We start from the raw sequence: 18,922 nt of genomic DNA, 5'->3' as shown, positions 1-18,922 counted from the left end.
CCTCCACCAATATGCAACCGCCGCGGCCAGGGTCGAAACCCGTGACCTTCGGGTCAGCAGCCGAACATCTTAGCCACTGTTCCACTATGGCGGCCAAACGAGAAGTGGAATAGGATGCGGCAGAGTACCTCGTCACGTCGGTTCACACTGGCTGAAGGTGGCTACACATTGTTAATTCTGGATAGTGATCTTCAAGCATAGTGATGGTTATACGATGATAAATATTGGCTAGTGCTAACTGATCTTGGTTGTCCATTGTTATGAAACCAACGTCGTCTCAGTCTCAGTCCAACTACGGCGTTGTCGACGAAAACTTTAATATATTTCTTGTCTTATAATGCTTCCTGGACGACGCTTTACAATTTGAAACGTCATAGGTGTACCAACACCAGGTTAGTATATATACTCGTATGGCCGTATTACAACGTAGCTGCATCTATTGTTTTGATCACCTATATCTTTGCCGAAAGATCCAAAATTTTAAGGGTGAACCTCCTCTTAGTATTTGTCCTGCGTGTGGCGTAAGCGAGAGAAGAGACGAGAAACCGAGTGAAGAGACGAGCAAAAAAGGAAGGTAGTATCTCTCGAACAGTATAATTGGCGGCGCTGTCTCTTAGAAGTACATACAAACTGCAGTTAAGTGAGGATATTCTAGATAGCGCTGTACCGCTACTCTCCGATTGGCTGCTGTGCGGGTTGTGTCTGGGTACGCGAGGAAGGATTGCCTCCCTCAGTCTCCTGGATAGTCGCCTTACGTGGCGGATTGTCGGTGGGGCATGGACGAAGCAGAGTGGCGGGCGCGTTGAAGACGCTTGCGCTCGGCTTCCTTGGCTCGCGTCTCGTCGGTGTTACCCGCGTGCCGTCTGTGTTCTCGAACGCGATCAGACGTATGGACGCATGCACGGATGGACGGACACATGGATTGATGGACGGATGGACGCATGTATGGACAGACAGACAGACAGACAGACAGACAGACAGACAGACAGACAGACAGACAGACAGACAGACAGACAGACAGGCAGGCAGGCAGGCAGGCAGGCAGGCAGGCAGGCAGGCAGGCGCACGGATGGACGTATGGATGTTTCGCCCCACTCATCATGATTCCCTCCCTGTATATGCTGTGATTTTTTTCGTTCCGCGCCATTCATCGGGGTACTGTTTCATCCAAGAATATTGCTACGTGTATGGAACGTGTTCCATACACGTTCCATACGTGTTGCTGCGTGTTCGGGTATACTATAGCGAGAATGACACACCGGGGCCTTACACATATATCGAGAGTCGGCTATAACGTGTTGGCCCACCAACCGAGGACGTCTGCCTTTCGCCGTCAAGTCTGCGACGTTCAAGTCCGAAACCGGGGCCCATTGACGCGTCGTGGGGTGCCCCGCAGTTTGAAGAATCTGGCCCCGCGACTGAGCCTGGCCGATTGCCAAGGCACGCCCGCGGATATACGGCTCGAGCATCGGAATGGTGTCGCTTATCGCGCCGACCTTATTTGAAGCCCGCTGATACGGAGGCGCCCCCCTCTCTGCCGAGAGCGCCGTCATCCTTGTCGAGAAGGTCAATCTGCATATCATCCTCGCGGCCCAAGACACTTGCCGCACCGCCGGCGGCGGAGCGCGCGTCGCGGGTGGCACTCAGCGACCGATTCATCGAGGCAGTCGTCCGTGACTTTCCACCGCCGCTCGTCACTCACGCCCTCTTGCCGTGGATTACCACAATCTCATTCAGCTCGTTCGAAGACAAATGTTTCGAGCAATGATTGGTGCCGATTTTGATGCCGGCGGTGGCATAGTGCGCGAAAGACCCGGCGGTCACATGCGTATTGGCATGTGACACCCCCCCCCCCATATCCACTTTATGGGGTATATATGCGCATTTTAAACGTGGGGGCGTTTCCGATAATGTTATTACCGACAGCATGATTGGAATTTCTTATTTGTAGCCTTTCCAGCAAACCTTTTTTTTTATGTGCACATCGTTTGATTGCCACCTTGGCTCTGTTACTGACGAGTTTTTGATAGCTGATTTACTTTAGTTTCGTGAATTACATTTGAATATTTGTATTGGTTAATGCCAACAGCTAAGGCGATAGCGACAAAAGCAACGACACTGATGCGGCTACCGTACACTGCAAACCCAAACACTTTCAGCGATTCACAAGTTGCGTTCTTGGCACACCGCCATCGTATCAGTTAAACTAGCAAGCTCAACTGAAGTTACCGCTATAAATACGCGCAAAACAAAACAGGAGCTCGAGTAAGTGCATGTAAACGTGCAGTGACTTTGACTGTACGGCGAAACACTATGTTCGCGAAGCCTTGGCTCATTTCCAGTCTTTAGCAGTGCCAAGGAACTCGTAAACTAATCGGGTGCCATATTCGAGTGGAAAAAAAAAGTTTAGCAGCCACGCACATGCAAAGCTTACAGATGAACGTAGTACACTGATTCGCGTAAACACAAACAAACGCAGCGCGCGTGCGAATGGCTAGCAAAGGCGTATATGCAGAATTGCATTCGCTTATTAATGCGCAAACGTTCTTAGGCGACTCACCGGGTGATATCTGTCAGCCCGTCGGTCCATTACGCGTAACACAATGAAATCCATTAATAAAGGAAAACTTTAACGCTGGTGAGTTTTTAACTCATGACCTCACGTTCAGTAGCCGATTGTCTTGCCCACTTGATTAAAACACCTACGCCTGTAAGGTGTGAATATGTGCCAACCATTCGTACTGCGGTGACGGCGGTGTCGGCGTGACAAGCCCTGCTGCTTAAGCGACGCCGAAGATCGCTTAGTCATCGTGTGCTCTCCATCAGCGACAGCATAGGAGTAGAACGGCAGTATACATACTGAGTACGGTTCAAGCGAACCAATAGAGGAGTATAACAAGCCACTTGTTCGTCTCTGTGCGTCACGTCTTTTTTCAAGCAAAACGAGAGCAGCAAACCCGAAATAGAGCAGCAGCAACAGCAACAAAAACGACGAAGGAGTGTTTAACTGGTGCAACGCTTACACGTTTGGCATGACAACCACGATGGAGTTTAAGCGGAAATCTTATTTCATACCAACCGGATTTCTTTTCTTGCACCAGCAATGGAGCTTTACAGGAATCGCAGCGCCACGCCTTCCCCTGGTTGATCGGCACTGCGGCATTATGGGAGAGCGGAGCGCCGGCGGGCAGAGCAGACGACGCTTTCCCGCTTTCGCCTGCTTTCATCGCGCGTCGCGAGTGGTTTCGGCTGGCGTACGAAGCTGCTATTGTGAAGAAACGCTACGTCTGACCGCTCTGACTTTCTTTCACGCATACTAGACTGTGTTGTCCGTCGCTAATAGCCTTAATCATCATTGAACACGCCGAATAAGATGAAAGCAGCCGACACACTTGCTCGGTTCTTGGATGTGATATTACGCTAATTTCAGCGGACGTTTCGTTCATTGCTTACCTCCCACGGGGGTCTAGTGGCTAAGGCACTCGGCTGCTGACCCGAAGGTTGCGAGATCGAATCCCTGCCGTGGCGGCCACATTTTCCACGAAGGCAAGAATGTTGTAGGCCCGTGCGCTCAGATTTTGGTGCACTTTTTATTTGCGTTTTTATTGCAAAAACCGCAGGTGGTCGAACTTTCCGGAGCCCTCCACTATGGCGTCTCTCATAACTATATGGTGGCTCTCGGACGTTAAACCCCAACAATTATATTATTCATTCATTGCTTGGTGCTACTTCATAGCTTCGAGTTTCGCGGTGCTGCAGCTAAGTAGAACCTCTGTTAAGATGTCTGTGTCATCACTCACTGTGATTACGGGGTTGGGATTTTACACCTGAAGCATACCGTGTAATCAACTACACAAAGTCATTAAGGCGAGAGGCTTAGATACCTGATTAAAAACTCACAGGGGGGCCCTCTCCATCCACCTAAGACGATTCGATGGCGAAAGTCATCTTTTTCTTCTCAGTCGATGTAGTGATCCTACCCCGCCAGTCTATGACTGTCAGTAGGATCCTGCCGTGGGTGCAAACCCGTTTTGCATCGCGGCTGGGGGAGCGCAATGGTGTAGCTTGGGCGTGGGCAAGTGCTGGTGTGACTTGAAGGGGGCCAGTGCCCCTTTTGCACCAACCCCCTACCCGGTCGACGACCCTGCCTGCCACAATTCACACCATCCTTTGAAAACTTGCTGTACCTAACGAGGTTTGCACTGCCTCCAAAATCGAAGGCAGTGCAAAACAGATTTTGCATTGCCTCCATGATCAGACCACATTTGACCAAGCTCGAATGACATGCGATGACGTGATCACGTGAAGTCATGCAACGCTTTGATAACTTCACACTTTTTGGCGTTGTCTGACGTCATATGTGTTGTCGCCATCACGTGATGATTTTTTTTATCACTCGACGTCGCCGACGCGGGATGAAGACGGTCAAGTTTCACGTTTGATGAAGCATCTATAGTGTTGGGCTAAAAACAAAAATTTACCGTTGGTGGCCTTGGCGTCCCGCGGCGGCGACTTCAACATGAGTGATGCAAAAATTATCGCGTGATGGCGTCACCATAGGACGTCATCGTTACATCACGGATCACCAGAAAGTCTAAGGCCATCTTGACAGTCCCATGATTATGTCATCACACGACAACGTGGTTTTGCACTGTTCTGTGATCGGCCCACAAATCACGGAGGCCGAGCGGAACCTGGTGAGGTGCTGAAAGTTTGGAATGCCTTCAGTCATAAAACCAGTGCAAAGCCACTTTAGGTGCAGAAAACTTTCGCGTGGGGGGGGGGGGGGGGGTTGAATAATTTGACTAAACAAAAAAAAAACGCCAGACGGCTGACGCCTTGAGGTTGCCTTGGGTGAATGCATAAGAAACCCTGCGAGTTTTTTTTTTTTTCACTGTTACGTAGTGTTTATTTTTCTGTGTACTGCATGGTTACGTTCAGTTGAATCTGCTTGTTATTGACCATAAACCTAGAAGCCTCAACAATTTTGGCTTCGCACATCCCCCCTCTCTCTCTCTCTCTCTCTCTCTCTCTCTCTCTTTTTTTTCTGTGTCAAGGCAAATAGTGCTAGTTGTAGTTTAATGGCGTCTCTCATAATCATATGGTGGGTTTGGGACGTTAAACCCCACATATCAATCATCAGTTGTAGTTTGATTATTATCGATGAAAGCTACACTCGCCGTCACTTTCTTTCCACCTGCCAGGTGCTGTAAGTGCTGTTGCGGCCTTATATACCTTTCCCACATTTAATTAGGCTTTCACCGTTGATTTTAAAGCCAGTCTCACCGTTAATCAACGTTTTTTGGCTTAAACATACTGCGCCCGATAGTGAGTGCTCATTTGCACAATAACAGTGTCCGTGCTGCGGAAATTTTTTCTTCGCATTACGCCTGTAACATCGGGTTCATCAGTTATTTTGTCCATTGCCCTTTTGGCAAAAGTGACAGGGAAGGTTGTATGGAAGGTTGTACTCCCTAACGCGGAACGTTAGGGAGCACTAGAATCATTGCGCGCACTGGCGCACGAGCAGGTTTGTCACGTGGTATTTTTGTATTTCGCAGTCATTTGTAATAAGCCAAAAAACACCAATACCTAACAGATATAAAGTTCAAGACTGTATAATGAGACGTTTTGCAAACCGATCTACAACTTTATCATTGAAATTTTCAATCTATCTTCGTTTTTTGAAAAGTTAGTTGATTAAACATATTTAATTAAACAATATTTTAGAACACAGAAAATAGTCTAACTCCAGGCTACGATGAGCAACAAGCATTTGGTCGCGTCGTGATTACGTGTTACGGCATATTTTTAAACTCTGGCAAAAGTTACGGGTGACACCCTGTATATAGTGGTATACTTAGTCTCACCGCCTGAATAGGTAGATAGGTAGACAGACAGACAGACAGAGAGACAGACAGACAGACAGACAGACAGACAGACAGACAGACAGACAGACAGACAGACAGACAGACAGACAGACAGACAGACAGACAGACAGACAGACAGACAGACAGACAGACAGACAGACAGATAGATAGATAGATAGATAGATAGATAGATAGATAGATAGATAGATAGATAGATAGATAGATAGATAGATAGATAGATAGATAGATAGATAGATAGATAGATAGATAGATAGATAGATAGATAGATAGATAGATAGATAGATAGATAGATAGATAAAGTGTTTCTGTACGCAAAATGCTTCGCATTTAATGAATACACCCCTCTCCTCCCCCCCCCCCCCGCTTTCTAACACAGTCATAACACAGTCTGTAATTGCGGCACTTTGGTGGTGCAGTGGATACGGCTATGAGCCGCTGATCCGAAGGTAGCCGGGTCTCATTCCGAATCAGCAGCGGATTCTCTCATATTCATATCGTGGTTTTGGAGCGTATCCCCAGATATTATTACTGATATCGGTACGATGAACTCCCAAATTTGGCTCGGAAGTGACAGTCCTCAATGTAAAGCGCCAAACGTACACATGCGAAAGTCCTTGCTCGGCTGCCAAGTAATTTTCACGAACTCCCTAAATATAGGCGTCCAAATCGACGGTACTAAGTGCAAACGTGCCCAGTAGAGCCGCGAGCCTCGCCGGTCACTCCGACGGCAACACGTTTGAGAATGGGCCATTTCCCTCTGAGCAGCATGTTTCTGCCGCTGCGAACGAGAAATCAGAGAGGCGATCTCAAAAACCAGGCACCCCAAGTTGAGTCCGTCCAAGAACTTGCTTTCCTTTTCTGTTTCTTTTTTAGCTTTTTTTTTTTCAATCAACACCGACACCCGGAAGAAAAATTGGCTTTCTTCGTTTCTCTCGATCAAACCACAGCGCAGATGGTGGTGCCGATATGCCCTTCGTGACCTCATCGCGTACGTATCCAGCTGAGAGAGAGAAAAAGAACTAGTTTTTTTATAGGGTTTCTTTTCCTCCTTGTTCCATTTCTATGTCTTTATTTTTCTTTCACTTTACTTCTTCTTTGGTGTTTCTTCAAAAAAGGCCGCTGTGGCTAACGTATAGGGTCTGAAATAGTACTTCATTCGTCACTGGGGTGCTCGTGTAGTTGTAAACTGCCTGTACACTCTGGAAGAAAAAGAGAAAGAGGCGGTGGAAACAGTTTCATGAGACTCGCCTGAGTTTGTGTGTTTCAAATTGTATAGGGCACCACTAATACGCTAATGAGTGTCTGTTCAGTGTCTTTGCGGAACTATACGTCATTTCAGCTGCTCCTGTTGCGTTGTCTCCGTTAGGCTCATCGATTCACACAATACTTAACTGTGTACAGTTGCTCTGCCAGCAGTGAATCCATGTAACTGGTACACACAGAAAGTATCACATGCACAAAGGGCTTAACCTTATGGATACACAAACTTTGTTTCTTTTTTCGTGTGGTATCTTCTAAAATACGTGTACCGGTTAGTGAAACCGAGGGATCCAACAAACCACGCGACTCCCTAACTCAACAAAAGCACCTCCCTAGAGGATCAACAGCTTGATTTTAGGAACATACTGCAATTCGTCGTGGCATATACCAGTTAAAACGTGCTACTGTTAAATAGTGTACAATATTCACGGATCACAGAGATAAAATTGAGGGCTAAGTTATACACGTACTTTCGTCTCCATCATCATAATCATGATCATCATGATAACTACGCTCACCGTAGGGAAAAGGCCTCTCCCATGTTCGGCCAATCAACCCGGTTATTTACTTTGTGATGTCGTGCAATAGCTGCAAACTTCTTCATTTTATCGGCCCCACCTAATTTTCTGCCTTCCTCTCACGCACTCCGGCCCCTCTCTTGGAATACAGTCTGATTGTAATGACCAGCGGTTATGCTACCTACGCGCTAAGTAGGCAGCATAACCACTGATAGATGGCATAACCCATATCTATTTCTCCTTCATTTCAACTGTGATATCCTTAACCCCCGTCTATTCCCTGACCCACTCTGCTCTCTTCTTGTCTCTTAAAGTAGCACCGATCATGTTTATTTCCATCGCTCGCTGCGTCGTTCCCAATTTAAGCTAAACTCTCTTTGTAAGCCTCCAGGTTTCTGCTCCGTAGAGAAGTATACCTGAAATATGCAGCTGTTATATACTTTCCTATTGAGGGATAGTGGTAAACTATCATTCGTGATTTGATAATGCTTGCCGAATGTGCTCCATTTCATTCTTATTATTCCAGTTATTTCACTCTCATGGTTCGGCCCCGCGGTTGCTCTGTTTTTATTAGACATGTTCCTTAACAATCCAAAAGCACTTTACCACTTCAAGTGTTTCCGACTCTAACACAAAGCGAAAGAGGGTGACATCTCGCCGCATGATACCATGTGCCGAGATGTTCACTGTAATGTGGGTGTGTTCGCTGGGCATATTCACCCATGTTTCATTTGAGTGTCTGTTCAGTGCCCTGCCGTTGGGCATTTGCTGTGTCCATAATTATGCTTATATAGTCGTTGGTAATGTAAGTAGAGTCATGCAATGATTTTTCGGTCACGAAACTCTTTTGTAACGCTATGGGGGAAAGCTTGTTATGTCTCCGCAGAAGTCGCGCGGCTGCGCTATAGGAGCGCGCCGGGGTTCATTGAGGAGAGCTTCGCTGCGTAGGGGGAACTGGGGGCCGGAGAAATCCGGTAGAATTAGCGTTCAGATTTACTCGTTTTTCTGAATTTGTGAGACTGACGACTTTGAGAATCGTATACAAGGCCACGGTTGGTGTAGATCTGATGTGTTTCTATGGGCGATGTTCAATTGTCGTTGGAATTCACACGCTTTGTAGGGCGACGCTGCAATTTTACCAAAATGTACCGGTGGGTCATTGCTACAGATAACCCGGAGTCATTTTTGATAATTAGGTTTTTTCGAGGAGTATAATTTCTTTCTCCTATTTCTCATTCAGCTATGGCAGACTGCCGTTCCTATTGACGAAAGATGGCGCGAATTTCTGGGAATGGCGATATATTTTACTAACGAAACTGCAACTGGCGAAACAGCTCGGCGATTATCCTCGGGTGTGCAGCCACTCACGGCTTCTCTCTCTCTCTATCTCTCTCTCTCTTTCATACGTACATGAGCAGATTTTCCGAGTGGATTTGGAGTTATAATGTTCCGTAAGTACGATGTTGTACTTGGCAAATCTGTGCGCAAAAGAATTTATCAGCTTTTTTTTTTTTGCACCACGCACGACGTATTGTTCCCGAAACAGCGGGATCGCAGCAACCGTGTTCTATTCAACCCGTGGATGGTTAAAGAAACGCATTATGCTCTCTCTACTTCTCCCCCTGTTGTACTTCAAAGCATGCACCCTAAACGACGAAGCAGTAGTATGTATGTTCGACACAGCCGAGATTGGGGAAAGCAATCCAGCATTCCTTATCGAATAAAGGACTTTCGTGGAAACAATTTTGTGTACTGCTTTGGAAATGAAATGTTCGGTGAGTACGTCGTGTGACTTTCCGGGAATCTACACACAAGAATTTGCGACGTGTGTTTACGCCAGGCCGGAAGGCTTTTTTCCAGCTGTATGCAGCACAAGGGCGGCGAGAAATATTTTCTCCCGATGATGTTCTTTTGCGTTGCATTTTCGGACGTCTCTCGTTGTGTTGATTGATTTGTGTGGTTTAACGTCCCAAAACCACCATATGATCATAAGAGACGCCGTAGTGGAGGGCTCCGGAAATTTCGACCACCTGGGGTTCTTTAACGTGCACCCAAATCTGAGAACACGGGCCTACAACATCTCCGCCTTCATCGGAAATTCAGTCGCCGCAGCCGGGATTCAATCCCGCGACCTGCGGGTAAGCAGCCGAGTACCTTAGCCACTAGACCACCACGGCGGGGCGTCTCTTCTTGTGTTAGCAGCCGTGATGTGCCCATGTGTTCGCACGTGAATTGGTTGATGCCAGAGACCAGCGAAGTCATTGAGGACAAGATACGGTAGTTGTAATAAATAGTCGAGCGAGCGATGCGTGCAGGTATTCCAACGTTTTTGCATCATATCACACCAGTCACGACCCCCCGCGCAAAGAAGCACATGATTGTAGTGAAAGCGAGGATTAAGGAGACAAAAATATACGTGGGTGAAGTTTTGCAGCATGGAAATATATTTGTTAGAAGTAATCGTCCGGTAATAATTTTGGTAAAACTAGCAGGTCGTAGAAAACCACGATTGCTGCGAACTGTTATTGCGGCAAAAGAGATCCTGGGTATACCTTTATAGAAGGTCACACGAACTTAATAGCCAATTTCAAGGCATCGTTCGCCCTTGACCAGACTTGCGCGGCGTGTTGCCGTGAATCGTCGGCGCTGATCTACGCAGATCAAGCTCGGCCGCGCACTTTCCTCATAAAAGCCAGAAAGGTGCGCGCCGTGGCGGTTGCCTGAGTATGTGTGAAAATGCTTCAATTTACAAATTACTAGATGACTTTCATTACAACTCACCAGAGCGCCTATTCACATTGTGTGTCTATGGCATCATGCACACGCGCTTCGTCGGAAGCGCGACGATGATTGCACGTTGGCTCGCCGAAAACCTTTCTTGGCAGACACTCTATAGGCTGATTCTCAGCTAATACGAATGCACTCAACGCTTGCAAAGCGAGAAAATTCGCGGCTGAACAGTCTGAATCATTGGAGTCGTCGAACACTTCGCGCAGTCGGTACCACGTGATGTCGTTTTACACGTCAAAGAAAGGTTCCGGCAGACGGCGCCACCGTATGTCCTCGCCGCTAATACGAGCGCGGACTGCGCTGTCTGTGGAATAGCAACATTAGAACTTGTATTATATGAGTGTGAAGCCATCGGCTCCGCCTTTAGTGATGGCAGGTGGGCAGCGCTGTTGCGCAGCCCCGAACTCAATGATCAAACTCTGGACGTCCAGAGCGCCCGTGATCGGGCCGCCAAGTTTGGCTTGGCGGACGTAGGATTGGCCGGGTGGCGCGGGTTACTCCCTACGTGTTCTGTGAACCTGAATGAAGTTAATTCATTAACAACAGCATGTCCATGAGCACCATAAGTTCTAATCAACATGCAGCTTCGTATACAACGCGTCATCGAAGTTCTTTGGCTGGTAGACAAAAGTAAAAGGGTATACCAAATGAGAACTTTGCCTCTTTTCAGTCCTTTATTCCAATGGTGCGACAGCCCCCATTGTGGGTATGAGCCAGTTATCGATACAGCAACAACAGCGACAACATTGACAAAGTGTCTCCCGATTGGATGTACCTCTATCTCATCTTTGCCCGCTTTTAGCGTGGCTTGTCGGACATGCATTTATGGATGGCTCTTTGAAATATGTAAGGCGGGTTTTAATGACATTGAGGCATTCACTGTATAAGTAGACAACGCAACCATTTTCTGTTGCGTTGAGTGGTATGCTGTTGTCTGCCTGTGTGACATTTAGCTTTATCGGGAGCTCGCAACAACGGGCCAATAGGCACCAGGTCCCCCTCATTGCCACAGTCTGCACCCATCCATAACCCATTTTCGGCTCTTGCTTTCAAAGCTCGAATGCCTGTATACAGGCTTGCTGTCTAGCTGTTTCAGCTATGGCTTTTCAGTGTGACTGTTTTGTACTAGTTCGGCGTTGTTTCTGTTGCGGCCACATTGTAAATTGCTTGCTAAAAGAAGTGGCTCATCGAAGAAGTCAGACTGGTGGGAGTCTTCCAGCAGGGCTATGACCATTCTTTCTCAAGTTGGGCTGTCTCGAGCATACCAGCTTGTCAGTAGATTTTCGCAGTGCTTAAACATTTTTTTTTTTACCTCAACTCGACCGTTCTCGTTTCCTGCAGGCAATTTTCTCAAAGACAGCATTTCATTAGCGTGGGTTGAACTCATCTCTTTATCCCGTGAATTTACTGCGGTGACATGAGTACTTTGACCAATGAGTGGATCACATATTTCTCGCTTAGGAGTAGCTGTACAGGTGTAGCGTGAAAATCCTTAGCCATTGAGGTGCGCACTGCTAGGTGTACACGCTGCACCTTCTAGGCCTGCATAGTTCATGGACAACATGAAGACTTACGTTGAGATAGTTTAAAATGCTGAAGTACATTTTAATATTATATATTTTTTATTGAAGGGAATATAAGGTTGCTTCTTGAAATTATATGAACGACCCATTTGCTTTTTTTTTTCTGTCCTTAGTTCTGCAGCCAAACGTCGATACGATTGCATCACTTTGTGTCTTGGGCTGATGTTTCAGTTGGAGTTATGGACGGGGGGTAAGTGGGGGTAGGGGTGAAGTCCTGATAGTTAGCGAAGTAAATGTTTTCGGTTGTTTATGATGCGAGGAGCAACACTTGTTTATCCGTGAACTGATGAATCTTTCTAAATGAACGCTATCACAATCTCGTGACTTCAAATGCAGATCGTTCGTTACCGATACAAAAACTGTTTGCGATAAGAATGGCATTCACGAGGTATAAAAATTAACCAACACAGCTGAAAATGTCTGTTAATTGTTGCTCTTTAATGCGATTCCTCCGTACCATGGGCGTCGGCAGAAAATTATTTCGGTGGGGAGAAGGGGGGCAACTCCTTGAAATGGTCCTTTTTCTCTCGAAATTTCCGAAGCCCTCCACTACGGCGTCTCTCATAATTATATGGTGGTTTTGGGACTTTAAACCCCACATATCAATCAATCAGTCCTTTTTCTCTCTGTATGCCATGACGAAAAGTATCGGAAGGGAGGGGGTCACGTGCTTGGTGTGCCAGTGCCACCCCCTGGCTGCGCCACTGCTCCGGTCTGTAGTTGGAGGCTTCGGCAGCGGAAAATATGGCCGTAACTAGTTCATAAGAAATTTACATCAATCGTGCCTGTAGAAAATCATGTCTTCCTGGTATACAGATGCCCTTTCGACAGGATACGATCTGCGTCCGGGAGAATTGAAGTCCGACAACCTATTTCAAAGATGGTGTCTAGGCTTCGCCAACTACATGTGCCCGTACTTTGGGTTGAAAGAGCTTCGCCGCCAACGAGATTTGGATACAGGTGTGTGGACGCACAACAGTCCACAATTGTAGTCGCCTTTATTGTCATTGCCTGAAACGAAGGTGGCAATGTGCCGACAAAACAGCAGCGAAAGCCTGAGCACAGCAAGTCTTGTAAGCGTTCTCCTCTCGCGTCCACGCACCATCAGGTTCTGCTGCGTTGGGAAAAACAAAACATAGCATAATTGTTTTTTATCACTCACAATATGTCCTACGGCGTCAGAGTGACCACCTTTGCCTCGCCGTCGGCACTCGCCCACTTATGATGCCTGCAGTGAATCGTGCCTAATCGGCGACGCTAAAATGCGCAATGTGACCGTCCCAAACTGTAGCTGTGGAGTTGAACAGGTCTGCAATTAAGCCGTCGCCTCCATGCAACAGACTTCAGGCCTGGCCAACCATCTGACCTTAATCCTAGGATCAATGGAGCATATCATCATTCGTTAATTGCAAGACATTGGCACGAATCAAATCCACTCGTGTATCTCAACACCATATTTCACTATGCTTAAGCGCAACATATCTAAATAAAAAAATAAATCGTGCATTAAGCCATCCTTACCTCTCCTCCTTGCAGGAATGGCTTTGTGACAAAGTTTACCTAATCAGCCACCGCCAGAGGGGCGGTGGTGCACAAATGTGTCGGCTGCGTTTTCTTATAGCAACGCCATCATGCAGTAATTGATTGATATGTGGGGTTTAACGTCCCAAAACCACCATATGATCATGAGAGACGCCGAAGTGGAGGGCTACGGAAATTTCGACCACCTGGGGTTCTTTAACGTGCACCCAAATCTGAGCACACGGGCCTACAACATTTCCGCCTCCATCGGAAATGCAGCCGCCGCAGCCGGGATTCGAACCCGCGACCTGCGGGTCAGTAGCCGAGTACCTTAGCCACTAGATCACCACGGCGGGGCCGACATCATGCAGTATGGAGTGTTACTGCAACGTGGGCACGTGGCCTTATCCTTGCACACTCATTGCCCTTGAGATATTGCACTGCTATTTCAGTGTCCGTTGCCTAACCGAACGTCTCGAGATCGAGGCTGTGTCATGAGGACGCTGAAAGGAGATGTTATTAAAGAGACGTATACGAATGTTCTCCCGTGGGCCCATTTCCGAATAGAGTGCATCAGGGTTGCTGGACTTAATCTGTTAATTTTAACCATTGTCAAGACATTTCGGATACTTCGATTCTGTGTGAAGAAAATTGGGATGTTTACGAATCGCCGAAGGCCACATACAGTAGCGAATGGGCGTTAAACGCGCAGTGACGCCCAAACAAGACCATGCGTAGCACATGCTCCTCCGTGAGATACGGTACATCAGGAATGCTGAACTTCAGGTAAACATCTCCACAACGGGACGTAGAAACAATGGACAAGACCAAGCACTGACTTGTCCCTTCTTTTTTATGTACCATTGTAGTGGCTGTTTATCCGAACTTTGGTATGTACCAAGAAACCACGGGCACATTAACACTCTATACCAGTCATACGTTTCTCCAATGTCCCACAACTGATAGCATTTGTCATGTGAGATATTATATAGACAGCTTCTTCAGCATAGAGGAGTAAAGAGTGAGCTGCGCGAGTTTCGCCAATGCTCACGCGGGGCGTTGCGCATCGATGCCTTATTTCGCACTTTCAAGAACATTAGAGCGTAAAACCAGACATTCACAAGAACGAGAGAAACAGGACGGGTGCTGTCCTGCACATCTCTCGTTCCTGTGAATGTCTGGCTTCGCGCTTCAATGTTCCCAAAAGCTCCGCGCCATCCCACGGAAGTTTTGCCATTTCACACCGCACATCACAACGATGATCCCCGGTTTGCGAATTGCTATAGCGACGTCCCAATAGCACGAGAACAAAACGACGACACAGAGACAAGAAGGACACGAAGGTCTCCGTGTTGTCGTTTTGTCATGCCATACCAACTAGCCCAAGCTGCCACATTTCTCCCAACGACGAGCTGCTATAGTGACGTCCCAACAGAGAGTCGCGTGACTATGGCGCGCAGTGCCGTTCTGGTCGCGTCGTCGTCGTGGGAGCGGCACTGCCGAACCGCACGGCGGTTGCCGTCGACCCTGGGACTTGGGGGCCGACTGGCGGGTGGCCGCGAACCAAGTCGGAGGAGACGTTGCGTCCGCCGCGAAGAACGCGATGGGTGAGCGGACTTCCGCAGACACGAGGGGGAAGCCAAGGCCGTTCCCAGCTGTCCGCACAGCCTCCAGCGAGCGACGGCGCCGCCACTCGTGCCCTGGCTAGTCGTGCGGCTCCTATGGGATACTCCTCGACGCCGGATACTCGCACACACTTGGTGAGTGGAGCCGCTGCGGGCTCGGCGTTCGCACGCGCGGCGCGGGCACGCCGCATTGCGCCGCGACGTCCGCGCGGCGACATCTGCGCTCGGCGCGGCGACGACCACTGCGCGAGCGCGCTATTTTGGGAAGCGGCCGACCGGGAGGCGTCATGCTCGAGTGGGGCGCCAAGCGGTGATTGCGCGCACCCCGGCCTGGCGAGCACCACCGTCTGACGTCTTACCTCGTCGCGCGTCTGTCGCCCTTGGCGCCGCGGGGAAATGAACCTTCTCTTGAACTCGGCTTTCTTTTTTGTTGCTTCTTTTTCAGGTAGGCGCAAGTATTGAAGTGTGCTTCTGGAAAAGTTGTTTGTGAGCCCGTTCTATTTCCAAGTGTAATTTTCAAGTGCTTATTACTCGGCTTTTTGCACGACTAGAAGAGTTCCCGGCGCTATAGAGTTGCTATCAAGCGTCGTATATATTACGTTCTCGCTAAGCCTAAATTGGGCTTGTCTCGGCCCGGATCGAACTAGATGCTGGTTCTCTGCAAGCTCTGCGTTGTTGGATGTGTAAATAAAGTGGTTCAGCCCTGTAACCACGTGCCTAAACTTTAAATTTGCCGCTAGACGTTTACGCGAGAGCAACCTTAACGATGGATATTATAACTCGTGCAGACTTCTTAGAAATCTCCGAAGACGTGAAAGATGTGGGTTCTGTTTGACTTTTCCTCCCATTTTCTCTTTCGGTAGGGTGGGAATGAATGATGGACGTGTTTGCGTTGTTTGTAAGTCTCTTTAAACTTTGTTGTTCTTAGAACCACAGGAATGCAGTACTGTCGCGTCGTGGCACCGTCTGCGGCTACTTTAGATTAACTGTGCCTTTTTTTTGCCCTATCGAGTCCTCATATGCCGCGGCCCGCTTAGGCTTCAATATCTGAACGGTTGCATGAACTGCAGCCGTGACTATCGTCTGTCTGTCAGAAACTTGTTTTGCGGATCTCACTGCACCCTTGCCGCCGCGATTGAATTCGATATTCGACTTCGATCGTGCGCTTCACTGAAACAATTTAGGATCAGAGCAGACTGCAGGCTTGAGACGAGCCGCAAGCCTAGAACGTGAAGCCGAGTTAGCAAACTGTTCGAAGACTGGTGAAGGTAGATGTAACTTGATTCTTCTTGATCAGGCCTGATCAAGAGGCGTCAAGGTGCATGCATGCACTTTTACCAGATTCCCGAATTCAGATCTTACTTCTATTCGTTTCTCGCTTTTGTTCGCTCTAAAACGAACCAAGATAAAATCATGGCGGCTGGCGCTGCGCACGCTGTCTGTCAACCGTCGTATACTGTGATATGTAGTCGCGATGGGCGGTATCAATCATTTTTGTGTCGCCTCACACGAATGTCGTTTCTGTGTGTCATGACTCTAGAGTGCCACAGTGAAACGCGCTCATGCGTCTTCTGTCGATTGATTTGTGGCGTTTATTGTCCCAAAACCACCATATCCTTATGAGAGACACCGTAGTGGAGGGCTCTGGAAATTTCGGGGTTCTTTAACGTGCACCCACATCTGAACACGCGTGCCTGCAACATTTCCGCCTCCATCGGAAATGCAGCAGCCGCAAGTGCGTCGTTTGTCAGAAAGGTATCAACGCATTTAGACCGCTTTGTGATTCACAAAGCAGCTCGTGAAGCCTGATTTATTCGTAAGAAAATGGGGACGGAGATGGCGAACGTATCAGCGAAGGAAGACGCTGTCTGTGCTTACGAGCGATTCTTACAAGCGATTTCACTATTTACATCGGATCGGGGAGTACTGGAATGTTGAATGCTTTTCAGCATGGTGATGCCGCTTTTGTTCGACGTGCAAGATGTCTTGCTGCACTATGCTAGATTCAGTCGTCATCTACGTAGGAATCGAGAAGCTGGTTAAATGAGCTTAAATTAGGCTAGATGCCTAAGCTGTGTTTTTTTTTCCTTGGACGCAACCGTGATCTCATTAGCACGATACAAAACATCGAGCCACGTGAGTCAGTATATTAACTCTATGGTTACACGTAATGGAACTATCTAGGAAACAGTAAGATATGTTAATACATGTTGGCTTTCGTGTGGCAGTTCGGATCGCAACAAGTTTTACTCGTGGCGTGCAAAGAAAACGCCACATGGCACCTCTCATGTGACGTTTTCCTAACACGTTCCTGGCGGTCAACTTATAGCAAACGCTGCTCTTGAATAACCAGACTGCGTCGTCGTGTTGAAGGTGAGCATACACAGTTGCTGCACTCTGCCACATGGAGAGACTCACTGAAATGGGTGTCCATTCAGGTAATTTTGGTACATTTATGTCGGTCTGCAGATCACCAGGTTTCTGGAAAAACACGCAAAGGTGGACAGTTACTCGAGACAATCACCGACATAGAGAAAGCCTTTATGCAGACGGTCAATTCGCTGACATGTAAAAGCAAGGTATTACTTCAGCAGCCACGGTTAGGTACTTAGCTCAATCGTCACTGCCCTCCGCACTAGATGCATGTGCAACGTACTGATGCCTTTTTGAACCGTAAACCGACACAACCCCTGTGACAACAGATTTTTTTCCTCGCAAGCTTCCATCATCCCCTTCCCGCCGTTTTTTTTTATCATCTTTTCATCATTACTTTTAACGTGTCCTTACACTAAGTGTAATCATGCTGTGTCAAATGTAGTGTACATGTCTTGAATTATGTAAAGCTAATAATAATAATTGGGGTGTTTAATGTTTCAAAATCACGATATGATTATCAAGGGTGCCGTACTGGAGGGCTACAGAAATTTCAACCACCTGAGGCTCTTTAACGTGCCTCTAAATCTATGCACGTGGTCCTCATGCATTTACGCCTCCATCGAAAATGTGGTCGCTGTGGCCGGGATTCGATCCGGCGACCTTCGTGTCAGCCGTCGAGCACACTGTAACCCGGAGGTGGACAGAACTGATTGTCGTCTCTCCCACATTCTTGAGCAGGAGTCTGAACAGATATGACGCGAGGCTTAAACCGTGAAATAAAATAAACTTTTTTGGTGTGTTGAGCAGCCTCCGGAAACCAGGGGGATTTCTCAGACGGAAATCCTTTTGACAACGCGCGGAACGAAGCAGTATAGAAACAAAAAAAAAATCTCCAGAGGAATGACGCAAGCCATTGTCGCTCCGTTACGGTGGCAAGGAGGAACTGCAGCGGCGCGTGCTTGTTGGCCTTGCAGGCCGCCAACCCCGATTTCTCGATTCGCGGCCTTGTCACCCGCTGCGCGGCTGAGTATCGCGCTCTAATCACAAGTTCGTAGCAGCCCGTATACGGCGTGAGCCCCCGTCCTCTAAGCGTGACACTTACATCCGCCTTAATGACAGAGATCTTCTCGCTCGCGGAATACAAGCTTATCGAGGGAGACCCCGCTGCAGCCGACCTGTGCTACACGCGACAGAACGATGACGGTGCGTGGGACCGTGTGACAAATTCTCTCTAAGGAAGTCATTCCTCCAGCGCGCTGTGAGTTATTGTGATCTAGTAGCTCCATTGTGCGTATGTAAATAGTGGCTCTGTATTACCTCTTTATCTCTCTCTCCCTTGTCCTTTACTGCACTGCTAT

The 18,922-nt window shown here is 47.9% G+C and overlaps 1 protein-coding gene across 2 annotated transcripts in view; it reads left to right on the top strand.

Annotated features, from left to right (window-relative positions):
- Nucleotides 1–18,922, top strand: part of LOC119187099 (nuclear hormone receptor 4) — a 185,300-nt gene that overhangs the window by 22,864 nt on the left and 143,514 nt on the right. Inside the window, exon 1 of one of the 2 annotated variants that reach the window (XM_075884854.1) lies at nt 15,227–15,323. The exons of the other annotated variant lie outside the window; for it this stretch is intronic. The gene's annotated coding sequence lies outside the window, so the exon portion shown is untranslated. Of the gene's footprint in view, nt 1–15,226; nt 15,324–18,922 lie in introns of those variants that run through there. 2 annotated transcript variants of the gene reach the window in all.

This window comes from Rhipicephalus microplus, unplaced genomic scaffold, assembly GCF_043290135.1.
Source record: "Rhipicephalus microplus isolate Deutch F79 unplaced genomic scaffold, USDA_Rmic scaffold_49, whole genome shotgun sequence".
Taxonomy (NCBI): domain Eukaryota; kingdom Metazoa; phylum Arthropoda; class Arachnida; order Ixodida; family Ixodidae; genus Rhipicephalus; species Rhipicephalus microplus.
Note: the sequence above shows the minus strand (reverse complement) of the source record. Positions and strands in the feature narration are given on the sequence as shown.